Here is a 21,561-nt window from a genome sequence, read left to right on the forward strand (position 1 = left end):
TAACTGTACAATGTACGTACAATTTTTACATTTAGGAATTACGCTTCATAGTCCGTATTTGAAATGAAATCAACCGTTCCTGTTGGTTTGATGTTCACAACACTCTGAAGTTAAAGCACCCCCTACACACGCACGCACATCACACCGTCCCCCCACCCCGCAACCCCCTACCGGGTCAAGAGTTCTGGTAGACCTGGGGCCTGCCTTGCCAGGGGATCATGCTGTGCTAATATTTCTGTTAGCTTGAATGGCTCGCTGACATGTTGTTTATTTGGATTAGCAAGTTGTTTTTTATCAAAATCAATACTTGGCGCAGGACAGGGAAAGCAGTGATTGAAATGCAGGGCTTTGCATCAGGCTAACGCTCAATCTTGACATGAAGAAGATGTGTTGAAATTGGTGTGGTGAAGCGGATGAGACCAAGAGCAGGTGAAGGCTGGAGAAAGAGAGATTATGCTAGTCTTTCAAAAATGCATTGAATCTCCGAATAGAGATGTGGCGGTTTGACATTTTCACATCACGGTTATTATAGTGAGCAACATTATCGCCATTATCAATCTTTTCACGTTTTTATTAACATGTTTTGCAATTGTTAAAAATGATCTGATGTAAACCAAATTAAATATTGTGTTTACCTGTACTTTTTTGGGGATTTACATCAAATAAATAAAATGAATATTAGTCATGGCACTTTTGGGGCGCGATGTAAAAGCTTCCTAGTTCAGTTCAAACAACCTTAGGTGAGAAAATCAGATTTTCATATAAACCACACAATTCAGCAAATCATCTGTCTGTGTATGTTGTGAGATTTTTTTAAATTGTGTTATTGGATGCCAAAACAACATGCATATTACAATGCGCTGTTGCATTGAAGACACGCAGAACCTGCCGTCCCTAAGGTACAGGCATGTGCTGGTTATGTGAAACGATTTAAAACACACTTTCTTAAATGAGACACGCTATGTGTCAAAGAACAGAAACGAAAAATCAGGAGGCAAAACGGTGCGAGTATTGTTTTAGAATAAACACGAAGGCGAAATCGCATTCCGCGGATCACTTACCGTTTCATGGCTCCGTGGGATAAGCTAATGAAATATCATCAGAGCTAAATGTAAGCTAAATGAAGGGGAAAGAGTTGAATATTCACGTTCATTTGGATGACAGCTGGGGGAGCCCATTCATTCACCACACATTGATATTCATTGTTTTCCGCAAGCCTCTTGTCCCCTCCTTTCTCTTCTGCCTTGACAATCAACGGCCTTAGCACCTTTTGTTTTAATTTAATTAAAGGTGTGATTGTCAGGGCGAAAACTTCATTTGCACGCATGAGGGAAAAGAGACACAGGAAGGGTCATAAACAGAAAAGGGAGAACAATTAGCCGTGTCCAAACTAACAAACAAAACAAATACATGAAGCGCTACAGCACACCCAAAAGTAACCTGGCATTAGTTCTCGAATTCAGAAGCACTTTTCGTGCACGACAAAGGTGCAGCAGGTAGGGAATAATGAGTTGATTTGAGATTCAGCCCTGGTTCTCCTCTCAGCTCAGGCCCCCAGGCTTCTCTCTCTCTCCCCCCACATCTCAGCCAGCTGTGCTGTAGGACAGGCTTATCTTGAGAGGGACCTCTGTGTAGCCAAAGGCTCCTGGCCTGCCCTGATTAAAGGAGCGCTGCTTTTTACCCATGCTGTGGCTAGATCAATGCAGAGATGCTTTCAGCCTGCCTATATGAATTTCAATATTTCCATATCTCAGTTCTTGCCTTGTTGCACCGTTAGATCATTATTAGGGGAGCTGGCCCTACTCAAGCTGTGTGCCATTAAGCAAATGAAGCTGGCACAGTGAGGATGAGTGGCGTCTCTTTCTATTTTCTTTTTTTAACCGGGCACTAAAGAGCTCTGTCATCTTTATCTTTTATCTCCGAGCTCACCGGTACTTCTTTCTTCTGATGACCTGCAGATCTGGCATTACTCTGTAGAATAGCACATTTCTATGCTTATCATATTTGTGCTTTGCCTAATAAACGGCATACTTGGTCTGGCCTTTTTTTAAGGGGCGTTTTAACAATCCATTGCTAAATTGTTGCTGATAAAGAGTTTTTTTAAACATAGTTACTGACCCCAGGACAGTTTAACTCACACACCTGAAAAGGACTTCTCAATTCTTGTGCTAATGAGGTCAATTGGCAACGACAACTATCTCAAGATGGTGACAACTGGAATGGCAATGGCCCTAGTCGAATAGAAGGTACTTGTGTTTGCCACAAAGGCTAATGCGGAGGTGAATGCTTGCCTTCAATTGTTGGGTGATTTTGTTAATGATGGTTAACAGGATGGGGGTCAACAAAGGCCTTAGATGAGCAAATGATATGGTTAGAACCCATGTAAACCTGGTATGAACATTTATTTGAGGTGGCCAAATAAATCGTAGTAATCAAATCTTGAACTCGAACTACAATGAGAGGTAGTCAGAAACACATTTGACCACATTTAATTTGTAGTGTAAATATACACTAATTCATGCATAACAGTGGCAAAATGCTTGCTTAAAGGGTTTAAACTGCCTATTTTATTTGTGACCCAATCTGTGAAAAACAAGCTAAAGTTTCAATATCTATTTTCTGAGTGATAACAAGCATCAAGATTCATTTCAACTGTTATTTTTACTGTGCTTTTTTTGACATGGCCTTACTTAGTCAATGTTAAAGATATCAAGGTTATATTTCATAGAATGTCCTTTAGATTATTTTATGTAGAAAACAGTAAATCACAAAAAATGACTTTAGCTGGGTTTTACAGACTGGGTCACATAAAGTAGAAAATAATCGGTTGATGCAAGTTTTTTGAAAACTCCTAACAAATACAGTATATACAGGATACGCCAAGTGATAATTTGCTATGGATAAAGCATACACTAAATCAGTGATTCCCAAACAGGGTTACATGTACCCCAGGGGGTACAAGCAGACTCCAGGGGGTAGTTAAACAGATTTAGATTTTGCATTGTTAAATCTAAAAATTGGAAATTAAGAGTTAAAAATAAAATATTAGGGACGTCATAATAGTAATATAACGAAACACAGTCTAGTGTGTTTAAAAAAAACTAATACAATTATTTTTTTAGCAAAGGAAAACAAAACAAAATAAGAAATGAAAGTTAGGCCAAGTTGTGTGGCTGACACTTTTAGGAAAATGTACGGTAAGTCTTTACATCACAAAGCAGTATCACAGTAACATTTAAGTGATGTAGATGTAAGCTTCCCCAAGCCTTTAGATTTCATAAATGGTAGAATAATCGTGTTCTTAACTCCAAGCCTATGATCTTTGCTCTGTTTGTGCTTCTTAGTCTGAGATTAGCTGTACAAAATGAAGCAAGCAAGTAGATTTGTCAAACTGTGAATGCTGTGGAAAGTATTAAATATGGGAAGTCATTGGCTCAAACAAATAATTTATTAAATTTAAATAATTGTTCAAGACCTATAGCTACCAGATTTGGTCTGCTCTACACACATGATCATGATCCATTGAGCATGTGTATGAATATGTTTAATAAATTATATAATTTGTTGTGAATGCATTCTTTACATTATGTCATGTTTAAGTGCTTTGAAACTAGTCTTATTGAATCTTACCAAAATTGACAGTCTTTTAGAAGGATAAGCTGGCCTACAGTAAATCTGGGATCTAGAAAATGCAATTGCAAAGTCTGTAATTCCCCAAAATGTATGGATTCATGCAGTTTTATCAGTTGTTCGCATTAGTTGTAACCTCATTTTTTTACGCTATGATATGCATGTAAGAATTTGGGCCTATGAGATCCATTTAACACGATTTGAATGGTTAAATCTTTTCTGTATTATAATACGTCGTGACCTTATATCTCTCTTACTTCGGCTGCTGTATGAAACGGTGCTATGCAAAATTGTGAAAAGTGCTAAATAAATAAAATTGAATTGAATAAATTAAATTCCGCAGAAGCATAAAAATAGAAAAATGCAAAATTGAAAAAAGTAGAATGTGTGCAGTGTTTCTGCACCTGCAGATTTTGGCCGATGGCCCAACTTCCAGGTTAATTTGGTCTGGACTCCCACACCTTAACTAAGTGTGCCATCCAGCCTCACAGCTGTCTGAAAAGAAACCTGGACTCAGGTTAAGCCCTTAGCAGTTTAGTTGTGGACATCCTAACTGCTGCCCTTGACATGTTAAAAAGGCCATTTTTCATCTATTGTCCAGAGAAAAGCAGGAGGAAAAGACTCTCTGTAGTCGTAAATAACTGTAAACATCCAGGTAATAGAGGCTCTATTGTGTTCCTTGGCCGTAGTTGTTACCTTGTTATCCCTGTTTTATGTTAATAATCGGACTCTCACCATCTAGCATGGGCTTCCTTTTTGTATGCGCAATTGCTATTTCTTTAAAAAAAGACCCCAAAAAGGGGGTGGTTTGCGGGGGTATCTTTGCCCCTGTTACCTGAGGGGATTTTACCCCACCCTGCCCAATTTTCACCTGCCTCTGTTTACTCGCAGTCTTCTCTGTGTCACTCCATTTACATGCTTTTCCTTTTGCCTCAATTTGTATGTGTTAGATAAGAAAAAACAAAAGAATGGGGGGAAAAATCCTTAATAGAAGAGCAGTCCCCATGCAACCACAAAAACCCGTCTGCTGGCCAGCCAATGGCCGTTCACGGCAGAACAAACAGAAATCGAATGGGTAATATGCTTTTTGCTCTTAATTCTAGCCCTTAAAGTTTCCAGCTGCTTGCATAATTATTGCTTTAAGAGAGTTGGAATATGGCGGCTAAAATCAAAAGGTGGCTCATTTTGTCTTATTCTCTCTTACTCTGTTGCCTCATTTTCTCTTCTCTCCACCCGGAACCACAACAGGTAAGCTCCACTAATAAATGAAGACCTTTTTTTTGAGATGTAATTTGGTTTGAAAACCCTCTGGCCTGCCCAGATTATTCTTAGTCGGTTCTCTGTTTCCTGTCGGTATGAAGGAGGTGCACCTTGTGCATACGGAGAGGAACAATGTAGCCTTGTCCCAGGTTCCTCTGACCCCCTGCATTGCCTGTCAGTCTGCGATTGTCATGCAAGTTCTCCTAGAGGAACAAAAGACCTCGATGGGCTTTGTGGCCCACCAGGACCCTGGTATTGTTATTGGGTCCCCTGGGAGTATTTGCTCTTGAGTCTGTTTCTTGACCTGTAGGACCTTGATGTTTGATGGATTTGTTAATCTGAGGTATATTACTTCTTTAGGTAATCTGGATTGAGTTGTACAACCGTGGTGGGTTGATTTACATTACATTTACATCGCATTATAGTGTTTAAAGGGGGGACAATGAGAATGCCTAAAAATGTGAGTGTCTAGGGGTTAGTGGTGTGCATAACTGTGTGGTGTGTATATGTGTACATAGGGAGACGTGGCCTTGTGTTAATGTTAAAGCCTGGGTGATGGATTGCTGTGGTCGCACATGATCCCAGCTCCTGCTGGAGTGGGCATGGAACAACTGGGCTTCATATTGTCCTTGTTCTGGGAAACAATGGGCCACTTGTGGGTCTGACACTCATCACCTGTAAGTCAGCCTCATTCGTATGAAAATTCCACCCTGCCGCGGTTCCAGCACTGTAGGTCCTTTTTTCTACAGCCCTGTATGTTTATTTAGACAATGGTGGCTACCACAAAGTGACAGTTGTAATTGAGAGCTTTTCAGAGCAGGTCGAGGTAGATGTCTATAAGAGATAAATTCATTCTGCGCCTCCCATTGACCTGCTAAAAAACAAACACAATGCGAACTTCACTTGTTATATTTAGTATAAGCATTGGTATGGCTCTGATAGATGCATATTTTGAGTAATTTTTGTTTCTTGAACAAGATAAACAGACAAAAATGTGGCTTTCTGTCTATGATGGGGGCTTGAGCATGAGACTCAACTCAGTCACTGATATCCAACCATAAGCTATTCACTAAATGTTGTATAACCTTAAATCAAGAAAATAAAAATCTTTAACAGAAGAAAAAAAATAGTGATGAATCGAAATGGGAAGAACTGTCACATGAGTGAGGTCATCAGTTTTTGTGGTGCTGCATGTGATTGACAGGTGCTGTATCAATGCAGAAAACTCAATTTTTTATGAAAAAAATATAAGGGAATGTTTTTATTTATACTTAATTTTTTGGAATTATACTGAAACACTGTGTCTACATTTGGATTAATAACTTTGACATGTTTGACTTCATTTTAGTAATTTATATGTATATTTTCATCTGTTTATAATAAATAAAGTACATACTTTAAAAAATAAAAAATACATTAATTATATATATTATTTGTTTATTATTAAATAGACTTTTCATACCTAGTTTGATATGTTGACGATATATGTTTTTTAATATACAGTTTTTCTAATATACTATCTATTATTATGTAAGCAGAAGATTCATTTGATAATTTTACTGTGGTGTTATCCCGAGTTAATAAGGAGGATGCATGTAACATAACTTTTTTGTTTGTATTCATAAATGTACATACAGTATATGCACTATTTTCTCTATGCAGATTTCATTAAAAGGAAACATCTGCTTGTAATAGTGGTCTTGCTCCGGCGAGGCTAAGGGGAGTTAGGCCGGTGGAGGTGAATGACAGCTTCCCTGGCCCTGTTGTGCCTGGCAGATGTGGATGTGTCACATTGGTGATGAATTGTTTACACTCACCTGTCTGCCACGTCCTTCAGCGTCGGGGGGATAGACCCGGGCGATGGGAAAGGGGTGGCGGCACTGCCACAGGGTCAACAATATCTTCAGGAGCTTGTATGAACAACTGCGGCAAGCGTGTCAAACATGGATGTTCACACATAAACACTCACAGGTGTGGAGATTTTCAGTTCGGGCAGGTGTTTTGTATATATGCCTGGTGTGTGTCTGTTTTCTCTTCATGTCTCTGGTGGGCACTGAATGGCTCGTGTCCTACGGCGTAATTAAATTCTTTTGTGAGGACGGAAGTGTTTTTGGAAATGGAATGATTTTAGCCCAACTTTTCTTATTCCTGCTGTGAAAATTAGCATGTTAATGAGTGTGTTGTTTACCCAAATTGAGGGATTTTTTTCTCATTTTGCTGCTGATACAAAATAAAAATCACAATAAAGATAATGAAATATTAAACTTTTGCATGACTTTACCCAGTTTGATTGAAGCCACGACATGTTTGTCCACATAAAGTAAGCTGTACCATATGCATGCACATCCATCCATCCAAGAAATACAGTAACATCATAGAACCAAACAAGACCAAACCCAAAGCAACAGTGTTCAGTTCAACTGACATCTCAATCAAGATGACGAACCCCTAAACCTAAATTCACTTAATTCTGGTGTGTCATATCACAACGGCCTGATGTACCCCGAGTGATCACAACCATCATGTTTTAGTCCGCTGCATCACTCCAGAGTCATCCTCTATTCCATTTTAACTGCTTCTGCCTGGGCTATTCTCCCCATTGTTGATTTATTCATTATTAACAACCGTTTCCCCCTTTCAGATCAATGTTGCAAAGCGGCCCCCCGAAAATGTGGACGGGAGCTCTCTTCAAAGTAGCCGTGCTCGAGTATTCCGCCATCTGTGCTCAGACGCACAGCAGTATCTGCATTAAATAGCCCCCATGGTAACAAGCCACGGAAAAGCTATCTGCTCCGTGATACGTTCAAACCTCATTGACTGTGAAGGGAGACGCATCAAAACTATTCTGTGTTGCTATGGCAATAGAGACCTCAATAAGTTAATCTTTGCCATTTTTTTTCTCCTTTTTTGTGCCAGGCTCTGTGGTTGTCGAACGTGCGTGTGTGTGTGTGCGCTTTTCGGAGTGCTTGCCCCCCTCCCACTATAGCAGTTTTCCTCACAAGTCAGTGTGGATGGACGAAAACCTACATAAATGTACAATCCTGGTTGTAAGAGAGTGATAGTTGTAATTTAAATGTAATTTAAACAAATTTCAAGTTAGCTCTACAATCACGCTGGTGCACTTTAAAGGGATAGTTCACCCAAAAATGAAACTTCTGTCATCCTTTACTCACCCTCTTGTCGTTTCTGTGGAATAAAGTCATACAGGTTTGGAATGACTAGAGGGTGAGTAAATGATGACAGAATTTAACTTTCTGGGTGAACTAACTATCCCTGATAGCCTCATGGCACATTTTTCCTGCATACTACAGCTAGCGTACTACTGTAAATAGAATGTCTGAGCAGAATGCTTCGCACTGAAGGAATACAAATGTGGGTGTGAGTGAAGTAGGGTAGAGTTTGATCAGATATGCTTAGAGCAAAGTTTCTTTTGATCTTAATGCTACCAGGGTGAGCAGAGTGAAGCCGTGAATGGACATACTCTCTGGGAATATCAATGCAGCGCTAGTCGCCTCTGCCCGTGACTGCACGCTAGCAAAAGCTAACTCACGACGGAGCTCACAGGCGAATAAGCAATCCAGAAATCAAACCGCCAATTTTCCATTCAAATGCTGGGATGTGTAACTGGGATGAGCGTATGATTTTAAATATGATAACGCTCAGTTTGTGAAAGCCGGGATTTATTGCTTTTCTAATCATTCCGAGTGTTGTTAGCTGTCGTGATGTGTTGCGGCCTCTGTCGAACACAGCTGTGCTAATGTAATTCTGCTGAGATGAAAGAGACCGACTGGGTAGTGTGGTTTACTGTTGCTGTGAAACATGGACAGAACGCAGCCAATTAGATCTGCTAAAGTGACATGATCAAGCAGAAATACTGTGTGTGGCTTTTTTAATGGCTGAGCTCGACTCTGATGCCGGATCACTTTAATGGCTGCCATATGCCATGTTTGGCTTGGCTGGTTTCCCGCAAGATGTTGTGCTTGTGTTTTGCGGCTTTTAAGATTGTCAGAATTTCTCTCATCTCTTGTTTAATGTTTCACAATGCCGAGTGTGAATGTGGACGAATACCTCGTGTGTCATATTGACAGGTTTTGTATGGATCCGCCTGGCATAAATGGAGTTTCCAACTGTTTCGTAAGAATACAGACTTTGTGCAGTAAAACAAACAACAAATCACATGACATACCTTTTAGGGGCCACCATTGTTATTTATTTTTATCATGATCCATAGCTTGAATTCAAACACACACGTACTCCTATATTTTCCTCTACAAAACACTAGGTGAGTGCATTTGTTTTTTAAATCATAAAGCTTTATTTGCGGTTTAGTGTGAGGTAAATGCAGTTAATATTATGGCCTCTGCCTTTGGGGGGGTCATCAGCCCCCCTGGCCCATTGTGCCCTATTTAAAAGAGTTTGTCATGAATGTGAGAGAGGGTCTTTTCCCCTACTGCTCTCCCCTGGAAATGGAGATGTAATGACATTTGCAGCTAAAAGGAACTCATTCACAGTTTGTACAGTTTAGGAATTCAAATGAAGTGTTTTCTCTTGCTGTATTGCCTGAAGGAACAGGCGAGAGAGGAAAGCAGATTTCTGAGGATTAGTTCTCCTGCTTGTCTTTATTATGTTAAAGGTTTGTAGTAAATGGTGATTTAGGGAAAAGTGAGGTAAAGTAAAGGTTCCCTGTTGGGGAGGGGTCACGTATCCTCCTCCACGGGTCCTCGATGACACGATAACAAAGTGATATTGGACACAGTTTACACACACAGACACACGAATGCCAGAGCACGGTGCAATGAAGTCGTTCACAGCCATTGGCTTTGGAACACCTGTTTTCAGCGCAAGAACAGCCGTTGTCAGCCCTCTCACGGCCTCTCTCTGGTTTGTTTTTGGTAAACAGAGACCTGTAAAGGAAAGTGAGTGGCATTTGGTAGAGCTTGAACTTTTAATTGTGCTTAATTTGTAAAATGTCACAACAAATCTTGCCGCTGGATTAAGATTGTGCTGTGAACACGGAAAGCTTAAGAAACTGATTTCTGTTCACTTCCCGGTAAAACATGTCAGTTTTTTGTATTTTTGTCATTTAAATTGTAACATATTTTCACCGGTATTATTAAATTAATGATAAATGACTAGCAGAGATTCTTACTTTTTTTTTTGCTTAAAATAAATACAAATAATTGCTTACTGTATTGAAGGGATGTACTCTTGTCAGTTCAAACCTGTATGACTTTCCTTCTTGAGAACACAAATGAAGATATTTCAAATACATTTACATTTAGTCATTTAGCAGATGCTTTAATCCAAAGCGTCTTACAAAGAGTTTAAGGAGCAATAATCGATATGTCATACAGGAGCAATAATGCAATAGGTGCCAATACAAAGTCACTGTTTTCAACAAAAGCTAGACCACTACCTGTTAATCCCCAAAAATTCTGTCATCATTTACTCATCCTCTTGTTATTTCAAACCTGTATGACTTTCTGTTATATCTTCATTTGTGTTCTTCAGAAGAAAGAAAGTCATACAGGTTTGAAATGACAAGATGATGAGTAAATCATGACAGGAATTTTGGGATATCACTTTGTCTTATTGTAAGTAGTTGTTTCTTAAAAGCTTTTAAAAATCCCTTCAAGTGATAATTTTCCCCAAAGATGAATATTCTGTTATCGTTTACTCACCTTTGTTCCATACCTTTTCTTTTGTGTTGAACTGACAGCCCTAATCCCCATTCACTTGCATTATTCATTTTTTTAATACAATGAAAGCGAATAGTCACTGAGTTTGTCAATCCCTTACATTCTGCCTAACATCTTTTGTGCTCCGAAAAAGAAATAAAGCAGTACAGTTAAAACATCACTAGCCATATTATTTTCAACACATTTGAGAAAAGTTCCAATTTTGAGGGAGCTATCCATTTTTGTAAAAAAAAAAACCTCATCATGTCTAACATTTGTGATTAGAATTTCTAAATCTTAAGTTTACATTTAGTTCGCATTTAGTCTGTAGGACTGCGAAATGCACTGAGAATGTCCGAACACAGAATCAACCACGCAGAAATGAGCAAATAGACGCTAGCAATGTTCCCTGTGGTTAGTTTTGTAACCTGTCATCTCCAGCGAACAGATCGCATTTCTATCGTCCTCCTTCTTGTTACTCCTGCATTCATCCACAGCACCAGGTCTCCTCTAAGTGTCAGGCTGTAATAAACCATTATCTTTGCTATTACGATCTTACAGTACCTGAGTACTTCTGAAATACGAGGGCCCAGATCTCCTTCAGATCCACAAATATATCCACGTCCAACAAATACAACTTTGCTCAGAAATGGTGTGTGAATGACCATATGTATTTCATATGTAGTTTTTTTCCCTTCTTTTTTTGCCCACCCACTCTTTCTCACTCACACACATGCTTATTTACAATAGAGCGAACATGCCCGGCTTCTACCTGATATGCTTGAGCTGTAAAGGTAAAGCCTTTATTATCTCGGCAGGCAGCAGAAGGTGTCACCTTCATCGGACCTGACACACATGCTACTCAAACCATGGGAGACAAGATCAGGGCAAATTAATCGTCAAGATGCCAAGGTCAGTGCTGTGCCCCGGTCAAGGTGAGCAGGGTTTCACAGACGCACACGTATTCCTTCAGCCACCCCAAATGATTCACGTCAGTCATACTGTCACATGGCCGTCGGGAGATGAGGTGTTGTGAGTCAGCTGAAAGGTGTGTTTTGATAGGTTAAAGCAAACTCTCACCTCCCATAGAACGAAATGAAGGAACTTACTTTTTGGGCGTGTGTGTGTGCGGTGGAAGGGCCGTTGCTAATGAGGGATGTTTTGCAAACATTTAAAGCCCTAATGATGCTGCTGCAAAGCAAAGCCTCTTCCGGGGGACGATGTTTAAGATGGTTTGAGGCTGTGGAAAAATTGTTTCACCTAATTTAAGTCCCACGTTCCTGTTGTTAAAATATTGGGGTTAGAGGCTAATACAAAGACGAGGAGGTGAACCACCCTGCAGTATGCGTGTGTGTTTATGAAAGGAGGGAGCATTTAACCTCTTTCAAAAGCGACTCTACGAGTTCTCACTTCTCTACTTTGTCTCCAGAGCACTTAATTGTCTGCATTTGACAAGTTTAACACTTCCTGACTTGAGTGGCCTCACTTGAATGTACGCGCATAACTTAATTTGAATAGTAACAAGGGAGAGGACAAGACACAAAAGCACACCCACAAAACACACACACGCACAAACATTTCCAAAATCCATAGTGGCGGAATCCAACATGCCAAGAGATGTAACTTCTCCCACTGAGAAATTTTGAGATTTTAGCTGTGCCTTGATCTGTCTGCCGGCCAATTTTCCATCAGGAATCTCTCATTAGCAGATGTTTTTGGCCACGACACACATACACCTCAGTGTGATCTGGTGAACCCTAAATTTAACAAGCGCTTACCAGAGCAGATGAGTTAATGAAAGGAAATTACCTTTTCTGCCAATTTCCCCCTTTCCGTTCAGGTTTGCGTTTTATTTTACTTTGTTGTTAAAATGGCTGTTGCGTTGCTTTGTTTGTTTATTTTACAAAAAAAATGGATACATTTGTCCTGTATTACTTCCGGAAAGTATACAAGTCAGTATTAACCTGTATCAGGTGGCTAATGCAAAGGTGGCACTTCAGGTGGAACTTTTAATGTCTCTGTGAGGTTACTTTCCGGGAATCTCTGACACACCGCCTGCTATTCTACATGCCGTGACTCACTCTGTTGATTGTAAATTTCACTATTATTTCCATCAATGCTAGTCGTTACAATATATAAATAGTCTAGATATTGAAATATTAACCCTAAATTTCTAAATCCTGCTATACATTTTTTGACTCAAATCTGTTTGCTTTATATGCTGTCCCTTTAAAAACAGTGAGATGAGATGAAGTTTATTTACAGCATTTCTGTCCTCCATGCCCTCGATAACAACAAAACCAATGATTTCCACATAACAGCAGTGGGAGGACAGGAGGATGGGAAAGATGGCCCCTCCAGAGCCCGCCGAAGTGAAGCCATACTTGGATATGTTGGCCGGTCTCGCCCGGTCGCCCCGCAGCAGGTCTGAAGCCTCATGTATCACATCCTCCAATCAATAGAAGAGCTGCTCCCCCTACTGTCGGCCTTACGCTACAACTTCCTCCCTCACCTTCCCTTTCAGTCTGAAGCACACATCACCATCCACTCCTGCATGTACAATGTGTCTGTAGCCCTTAACCACAGCTGTGACCTCACCCACTTCAAACTCTGTTACATTCCCCCACGATTCGCCTCCCCGTCGATAAAAACAACAACATCTGTTGAAGATTCTGGTTCCTTTAACCTTTATTTCCACTAATTCTCTCCATGTTCCTCTCTCTCTGAAAAGGGTTACTGAAGGTTCTGAAGATTCTAATTTAACCGTGGCTGATATGACAGTGGCCTGAAGTGCATAAAACCAGAGAAGGGATTTTATAGGCGACTCACCATCAGGCCTGTTCTTATAGATACGCTATGCCAGCTGTGTATTCCGACTCTCGATCTCTGCATTTGTGGGTTAAATGATTTCATATCGATGCTTGTCTAATTTAATCTCCTGTTGGAAATATTCCAACATGCCAACATAATGACTGCAAGCAACCTTGTCATCAAGTATTCTTGAACTCAATCATTCGCCCCGAAATGTTGTTTCTTTGTTCATCTGATTATGTCCCGAAATTAATTTCTGTCGTCTCCACAGAAGCATTTATCCCACATCGTATTAAATGTGGTCAGTTGTCATACTTTAATATCACTTGATCAAAGCTTCGTCTTAAATTGCTCTCTGCTGGAAGGCTTGGCATTCTGATAGTTTGTGTGTCATTAGTATTCAATTTTTAAATGAACTAATTAGATTTTTCCCTCCAGAATGTCCCGGCATCCCAGTGTTGGAAATACTGCTTTTGTTTGTTGTTGTGTCATTTATAATATAACAGCTGTTATAAACTCGCATTAACATTTTAGTGCTGGTGTTTGCTGATGAGATTTCACACCCTATCCTGTGTGTTTGTAAACACACTGTCCCCTGTGTTTACTCTAACAGAAGTAGGGAGGGAGGCGTGCCTTATGATGGTCCGATGGCTGGACGCTCAGTCCAGAACTTCAGTGATCGGTCGTTCATTTAGAAGCACGGTGTCCACTCCCCTAACCCTCATCTTATTTGGGCCCGGCTACAGCGTGTTGGTGTGTGGGGAGCCCAGGGTGGTCCTGTGGGCCAGAGAGGGCAGCTAACTGGAGTAAACAGGACTCAGCAGGCTTAGTGTTTGTGTTTACTCTGCTGGAGAGGAGGCCATTAGAGCAAACAGCCAGCGTTTCTTCACATGTTGCTGAAAATCACCCCAACCTTCATTCACTCCTGTTTGGCACCACTAACACCCAGCCAGTGTGCCCAGATGGCCCCGCTTTCCAGATCTCACACTGTTTCTGCCCTCTCTCCCGCCCTCTCCGGTCCATGGCGTCATTAAAAGTGTCTGCGAGCGGGAGGTGTAAAAACCGGGTGCCGGGAGAGGGAGAAGAAAACAATTTAGTGGCATTTAAAGATAAAGTCCTCCCCCTGTTTACATGGGCTATCTAATCCAATCTAAGCTGCGTCTGCATTTTTAATTTGCACATTCAAACGAGCTTCAGAGAGGAACCTAGTCTTAATTAGTTTAGTTATCTCTGCTCATGAATGGATAAAGTTCTCACACTGCTGGTATTTCACAAGACGCCTAATTGGATTTCGTGACCAAAAACAAGAGGGGGAATAAAAGAAACAAGGGTTAGATAACAGAGAGAAAGATTGAAGTGATTTGAGTCAGAGTGGCACTGAAGTGTAGTCACAGCTGAGCAGGAGAGAGAAAGGCCACGGTCACGGTCAAGATCCTCGTTTTCCATGATGTCAAAACAAACGGAGTAACCGTTTACCAGCCGAATAGAATATGTAGAACATTTATTCAGTGAATAGAAATACTTAAAACATTACTGTAGAACAAAAGGTGTCCGTAGAACTTTGTATTGTTGAATTAATTTTCATAAATGGTAAATTAAATAAAAACCTGGGTAAATTTAAAATGAGTTAATGTGGATTTATTGCAACTGTTACTTTACTAGATTTAAGTCAAATTTAAGTAGATTTATAAAAAAATTATTAAAAAACTTTAATTAGATGGTTTTAAACAGATTTGAAACACCAGAGCTAAATACTGTATATATATTTAAGTTATAAAAAGTCACCACTTTATTTATAAATTTAAACAAATGGGCCCAAAAACAAACAATTTTTATTATTTAAGCAACAAAGGAATGTAGAGAAAAAGGTAAATGGGACTGAACCCCAAACAATCAGCACCGACCTAACTATAAAATCACATTACATGTAAGTTGCAAGACTTTTGGAATAGTAGGCCTATGTCAATTTCCAGCCGTTTACTCCTAAAAATGTTATTTTAACTGTTTAAATTATTTCTGGATTTATTATTTCTATTTGTCTAAATGTATAAAGTTTATTTGTACATCGACTTCGGATGTTTTATGTATAACTGAAACATTTTGAATTTTAATAAAGACACAAATGTAGAACACCCCCTCACGTCCCCTGCAGGGGTTTATAATGCAATTTGCCAGTAACGGTGCTCTTGAATACAAAATCTGAGCCCCGAAAGCAGTAATGCCCACATTTAATTTTTAATCTAGTCTTTTCTGGCATCCTATAAAAAAGCAAAATGAACATGTTTGAGACGACCGAATCAAACATGTCAACTTCCTTAAAATCTAGGCCTCGTTTTAACTGTCTATGACACATTTTTAAAGAAACAAGTAAATCAATAATTGAATATTACCCTTCATTTTGATATCCAACTTGTACAAGGTCAAGGGAATTATTAATAACATTCTGTTCCCTTTCACAGACACGTTTACAAATTAGCACTTCTCACAGGCCTGGGACCTGCTTTCCGAAGCCCAGTATTCCGAGCAGCCTGAAGTGTGAAAGAGTTCCAGAGGGCAAAGCATTTGGAGAGGTCTTGGTAATGAGATTCCTTTGTTAATGCCATTGAACTCCATTCCATTACTGAAAAAGGCATATACTTGTGAGTAGTGTGCAGTGTGTTTCTGTATGTAATTGAGTTGTAAGCCCTTGAGGAGTTGTTAACAAACTTTTAGCAGTTGAAACATTTATTCTGAACATTGAACATTATCGTTGAGCACAAATGGCAAGACTAAACATGTTTGTTAGTTTTTTTTGCTTCTTCAGCTAAGATGGTTTAGGGCTGGACTTGTGTGTGGTTGTGTGATGTATAGATTAATTAAAGAAGCATATTGATTTGTGTTCTGGCATCACAGAGTGTGGGGTTTTAATTAGCCCACGGTTGACTGTTTTAAAATTCCTGTCTTATCTTTGTGGAACCAAGTGGAAATGAATGCCTGTAAGGAAAAGGCTGATCAACATTTCAACATGCTAAATAACATTTTACTTTATTCTGATCCCAACCCAAACGTGTTATGTTTCCTATTAATATAAAAACATTATAAATGAAAATATTAACCGATTCCAATGGTAATGCATGTAAATAGTTAACAATTAATCTTGGTAGAATAAAAAAAAAATCTGCTGTACACACGAAAACGCAATGGTGGCGTCTTTAGATTTGTACACTCTGGGACCCGGTTTAAAAAAATTGCGGTTTAACACTCCCAAAACGCTGAATCCGTGTGGACGGAAAAATGGCGATATACTTTAAGTATACGTATAAGTATACGTATCTTTACGTATACTTCTAAACGCGTCTCCGTGTGGATTGGCCCTTAAAAGACCAAAACTTATACCCCCTTAAAATAAAAGCATGCATTGTCAAATATAACATTACAAGATTTTCCTTCTCTAAATGTGACTCTGCTTGTAAAAACCAAGCTGAAGTCATATTTTCGAAATATAAAATGATCCTACATTGTTTAAAGAAAGTTCTGCGAAAATATAAGCTTGATATTGTTAATACTGACCATGTTAATAAAACCATGTCATAGATTGAATCATAGTGAAATTAATAGGGCTGTCAAACGATTAATCGCATCTAGAATAAAATTTTGTGTTCACATAGTATACTGTGTACTGTGCATGTTAATTCTGTATTTATTAACACATACATGCATATACTTTAGGAAAGTATAAAACAAATAAATAAAAAATATTTTTTTATAGAATTTCAATTATTGGTATATATAAATAAGTAAATCTAAATATTTTAGAAATACATATACATATATGTCTTGTGTTTATAAATACAAAAAATATCACACTCAGTACAACACAAACTTTTATTTTGAATGCGATTAATCACGATTAATCATTTGACAGCACCAGAAATTACTGATTGAAATGAAACTTTAATGCGCTTTTTTCCCCCAATAAATTATGAGACTTTAGCCGGATTTTGATAGTGTTATGTAATGTAGCAATTTCCAAACTGATGATAATCAAGTTGAACAAACAAGAGAATACGTAAGGTACATATCAACAATAGGGTATTACAACAGCGTTTCTCAAAGTTTTGGGCGGGCACCACTGTTGGGGAATAATGATATGACTGGTGGGGCGTGACAAACGGGAGAAAATTGGGTCATTTTTATTAATTCCTTTATTTATTGACCATACACTCAAAACAAAGACACATTTAAATGCAAGCCTTACATAAAGTACCATCAGACTGCAAAGAAAATGTAACATGGAACCATAGTAGTCTGCGAGAATCATGTGACGAAAGTAAAACATTTGTTGGAATCACGATGCCAGCTCAACATCTCCATGTCTATCAGCTATCGGCGATGGGCGATGGCATCGTCTATCGGCCCGGCCCGACCCTACAATGTATAAGTTTGTGGCCTATGAAGGCGAACAGGGCTAAAGCCGTGGAGTTGAGGCGCAGGCGGCCAAGGAGGCACATGCAGGCCAGACGGCCAGGGAAGATCAGCAAACGCTGGCGTTGCTGTAGCAGTTGGACCGGGGAAGTCAGGGATGATGGAGCTGGGGGAGTCAAGGATGGCAGCCACTGTGGGAAGCTATGAAGGCTTGGGGAGGCTCAGAGGGCTCTGGAGACTTGAAGGCTCTTTGGAGGGCTTAGGAGACTTGGAAGGCTCTTGGGAGGGCTCTGGAGACTTGGACGGCTCTTGGGAGGGCTCTGGAGACTTGGAAGGATCTTGGGAAGGCACTATGGAGACTTGGAGGGCTCTGACTGCTCAGGAGACTCTGAACACGACTTGGGAGGTTCTGAAGACAACTCGGAAGACCTGGAAGACTTCGGAAACTTGGAAGACTTGAAAGGCTCAGAATTCTCTGTGGGGTCCCCTTCAACATACAGCGGTTAGAACTCCCACAAGAACTGATCCAGCAGGGGGAGCATGTATGCGGGTGTACCTCGATGAGTAGCCCCGTCTTGGTTGAGCGCGCTGGCTCGGTTGAGCGTCGTCACACAGGCTCGGGAGCCGGTTCATGGGAGCCACGGTGTGTCTTACGGTACGGTACCCACTTATGGTGGAGGAATGCGGTGCGGATATGGGGCAATCCAGAGCAGATCCCCGAAAACAGGGATTGCTGCAACTAATCCGATAATACAAAAGGACAAACTCCTCCACGTAACTCTCCAGAGGCTGGCCATCCTGTGCCATGTCCAGCAGGATGGCCTCTGGAGAGAATCGTCTGTCACTTAACATAGCTAGAGCCGTAGAGATTTCCTAACTGACGATAATCAAGTTTAATATCAAACAAATAGGTAAGGTACAGATCAACAACAGGGTATTACAACAGCAACTAGACAAATGGCAAGGGAACAGAGGTGAGTATATATACAGTCTTGGTGATGGGGTGATCGCTGGCAAGTGAGGTTGATTGATTGAAGGGTGGAGAATTGTGGGAGGTGTAGTCCAAGGAGGAAAACAGACATGGGTACAGAACAGGACCATGACAGATAGACAGGGTCACAAATATTCCTTGCTGCCTCTTAAGGCTCACTTAACCATGAACGAAGTACACACATTTAACACAGCTGTATTCACACAGACACACATTGAAAGTATGAACTGCAAATGAAACTGAAAAGGTTAACTATGATTTTATTACCAGAACAATTGCTGCCCAAACAGAATTTCTGCAATATGTGTGCGTTAGCTTCTGATCATAATAGGTGAATATGAAAGTGTTTCTTGAGCTAAGGTTTGTCTCTCTGAACTCGGATCAAATTAGGTTTGGTTTTCTGACAACACTCAACCTTATATTGCAAGGCATGGCAATGCGGAACACCCACTGTCATGCCTACAGCACTGAACATCCTTGAAACTTCCTGCAGCCTAGCTAGTCCAAACAAAATAAATCAATCATGTTCACAGACCCACGCAGAAACCGGTCTCGTCAACACTTGGCCATATAAAAACGTACTGTCATTTTGCTGATATATTAGCTATATGATGATTTTAAAATTCTCCTATTGAATTGGTTTGTGTGCTACATCATTGCCCATCACCACAGAACACAAATCCAGAAGTAAGCTTTGATCACAGCATGGAGAAAAATGTGTGAAAAATACACAAAATGGCTGAGAGAGATCAAATCAAGATATCACTGAGCATAGCACAGGGTTTTTGTCTGTGCTCAAATTATTGCCATCCCACTTTTCTATTGCCAAACAGACACCCAACAAGCTGCATAGGAATATTGTAAACAATTTATTGCGACGATAATCTACAAATTCTGTTCATTAATACATTATTGATATAAAAACACATTCTGGGCGAGTTCACATAATTCTTTTACCAATCGTTTTCATTTAAAGGGATCATATGGCACAAAAACCTGTTTTTCTGTGTCTTTGGTGTGTTATAAGTTGCCCATTCATGTCTTAGAATTGTTAAATTGCAAAAATTAAAGTGTTGGAACAAAATATGCATTCTTTATAAAAGCGAATGCTCAACCAGACCTGCCTGAAAAGCACGGTGTAACCACACCCCCACAAATCTACCTCGGTTCGTGGTATGATTTAACAAAGAGCGCCAAATGTATACGCAAGTAAGGTGGTATATTCTACCAATCACTATGCACTGGTTAACTAGCCAATCATAGCACACCTCGCTATTGTGATGAGCTTTGAAAAAATCTGTGCGTTTCAGAGAGGTGGGGCAAAGTGGAGATACAAACATGCACATTATGTGGAAAATACAGCGTTTTTAAACCATTAATCGTTTATACACATTGCATTGCATCTAAAACAAACGATAATATTAAATTGAGCTGTGTCATATGACCCCTTTAATGTAGAATAAAATTGATTTGCAGTCACATGTGTGCATATAAACCGTTAACTTCAAGTCTGTGTTTTGATTATGATAATATAACAATTTATTTATATATATATATTTTTTTTTAATATTTTGTTGTATAATGATTGTATTGAATCAAATAAAAACTACTCAACAGTTATTGATTCTTTGCGGAAGTTAAGTTTGGGCCACATAACGTTTGTTTGTTGTTGCCACTGAAACCGTCTAGATTGGCTACTTTTCAATGGCTCATCAGATCCCTGTCATCTGAACCCTCATCGGATTTAGAGCTTTAAATCCTCTATTAGATGAAGTTAATTCTCTTTCCCTATTTTCCTGATTCAAGGAAGAGGAAGGTTATTTTTCAATGTGTGGAGATCTATGTGGTCTTCGTCTTGTCAAGGAGTGAAGAGTAACTTAAGTTGCCCTGGTTGCCGCCCCACAATTGCCCCAGCTGTCGGGTGCTGAAGACCACCTCACCAGGGCTATGCAGCCTTTCATGTTTCTTAAAACCTGGGCTATGTTAGCATAATGCTAATGCAATGTTTGTTTGGTCTTCTAAGCCACTCTGGAGGTCTTTGTAAGGTAGGGAAAAAGCTCTCCTCCCCTCCACCTGCTTTCACTCCCAGATGGAGTACTGCATCCAGAACAAAAGAAAGAATGAATATCAATTTCCACTCTGTAACTGCAGACGTTTAACAATGTTCTTCTATTGGTGGAACAATCACCTTTAATCTTACAAAGCTGTAATGAGCACTTTGAAAAAAATGTAAAATTCATTTGTGTGACTTATGCAGTTATTATATAGTTGAACTAAAAGTCAGCAATACCAGCAAATGTAACACTGTCATGGGTAAACTGGGATGTGGGAATCACATATTCAAATAAACATCTACAATTTATGCTCATGCACCAGTCATGCATATTTTATTGGATGATTTTCAATCAAAATAAATGATTTACAAAATTTTCTAAAGGGAGTATGGCCAATTTGTTCCAAATTTAAATTTAGTTCAGCAATGTCTCAGTGATTTGTCTCTGTGCTATTATAGTCAATGGTGGACAATGTTATTTGATTTTTAACATTCTTTAAAATATTTTATTTTTTGTTCTGAAGAACAGAGAAAGTTATACAGGTTTGGAATGACATGAGGGTCAGTAAAATAAAGTATTTCCATTTTTGGTTGAACTAATATTTATACTTATGACTACACTTGGGAAAGTCATGACAATTTTTTGTTATTTGCATAATGGTTTGAAGATATTGCAGTACCATAAAGCCCTATTTAAATACTATGTTATGGCATAATTTGTCATTATTTAAAGG

The 21,561-nt window shown here is 39.5% G+C and overlaps 1 long non-coding RNA gene across 3 annotated transcripts in view; it reads left to right on the forward strand.

The window, feature by feature from the left end:
• The window catches only part of LOC130427671 (uncharacterized), a 108,219-nt gene that overhangs the window by 7,813 nt on the left and 78,845 nt on the right, over window positions 1–21,561 (forward strand). The window contains exon 4 of one of the 3 annotated variants that reach the window (XR_008907335.1): window positions 15,839–15,939. The exons of the other annotated variants lie outside the window; for them this stretch is intronic. This is a non-coding gene — a long non-coding RNA (uncharacterized LOC130427671). Of the gene's footprint in view, window positions 1–15,838; window positions 15,940–21,561 lie in introns of those variants that run through there. 3 annotated transcript variants of the gene reach the window in all.

Source organism: Triplophysa dalaica, chromosome 8 (assembly GCF_015846415.1).
Source record: "Triplophysa dalaica isolate WHDGS20190420 chromosome 8, ASM1584641v1, whole genome shotgun sequence".
Classification (NCBI taxonomy): domain Eukaryota; kingdom Metazoa; phylum Chordata; class Actinopteri; order Cypriniformes; family Nemacheilidae; genus Triplophysa; species Triplophysa dalaica.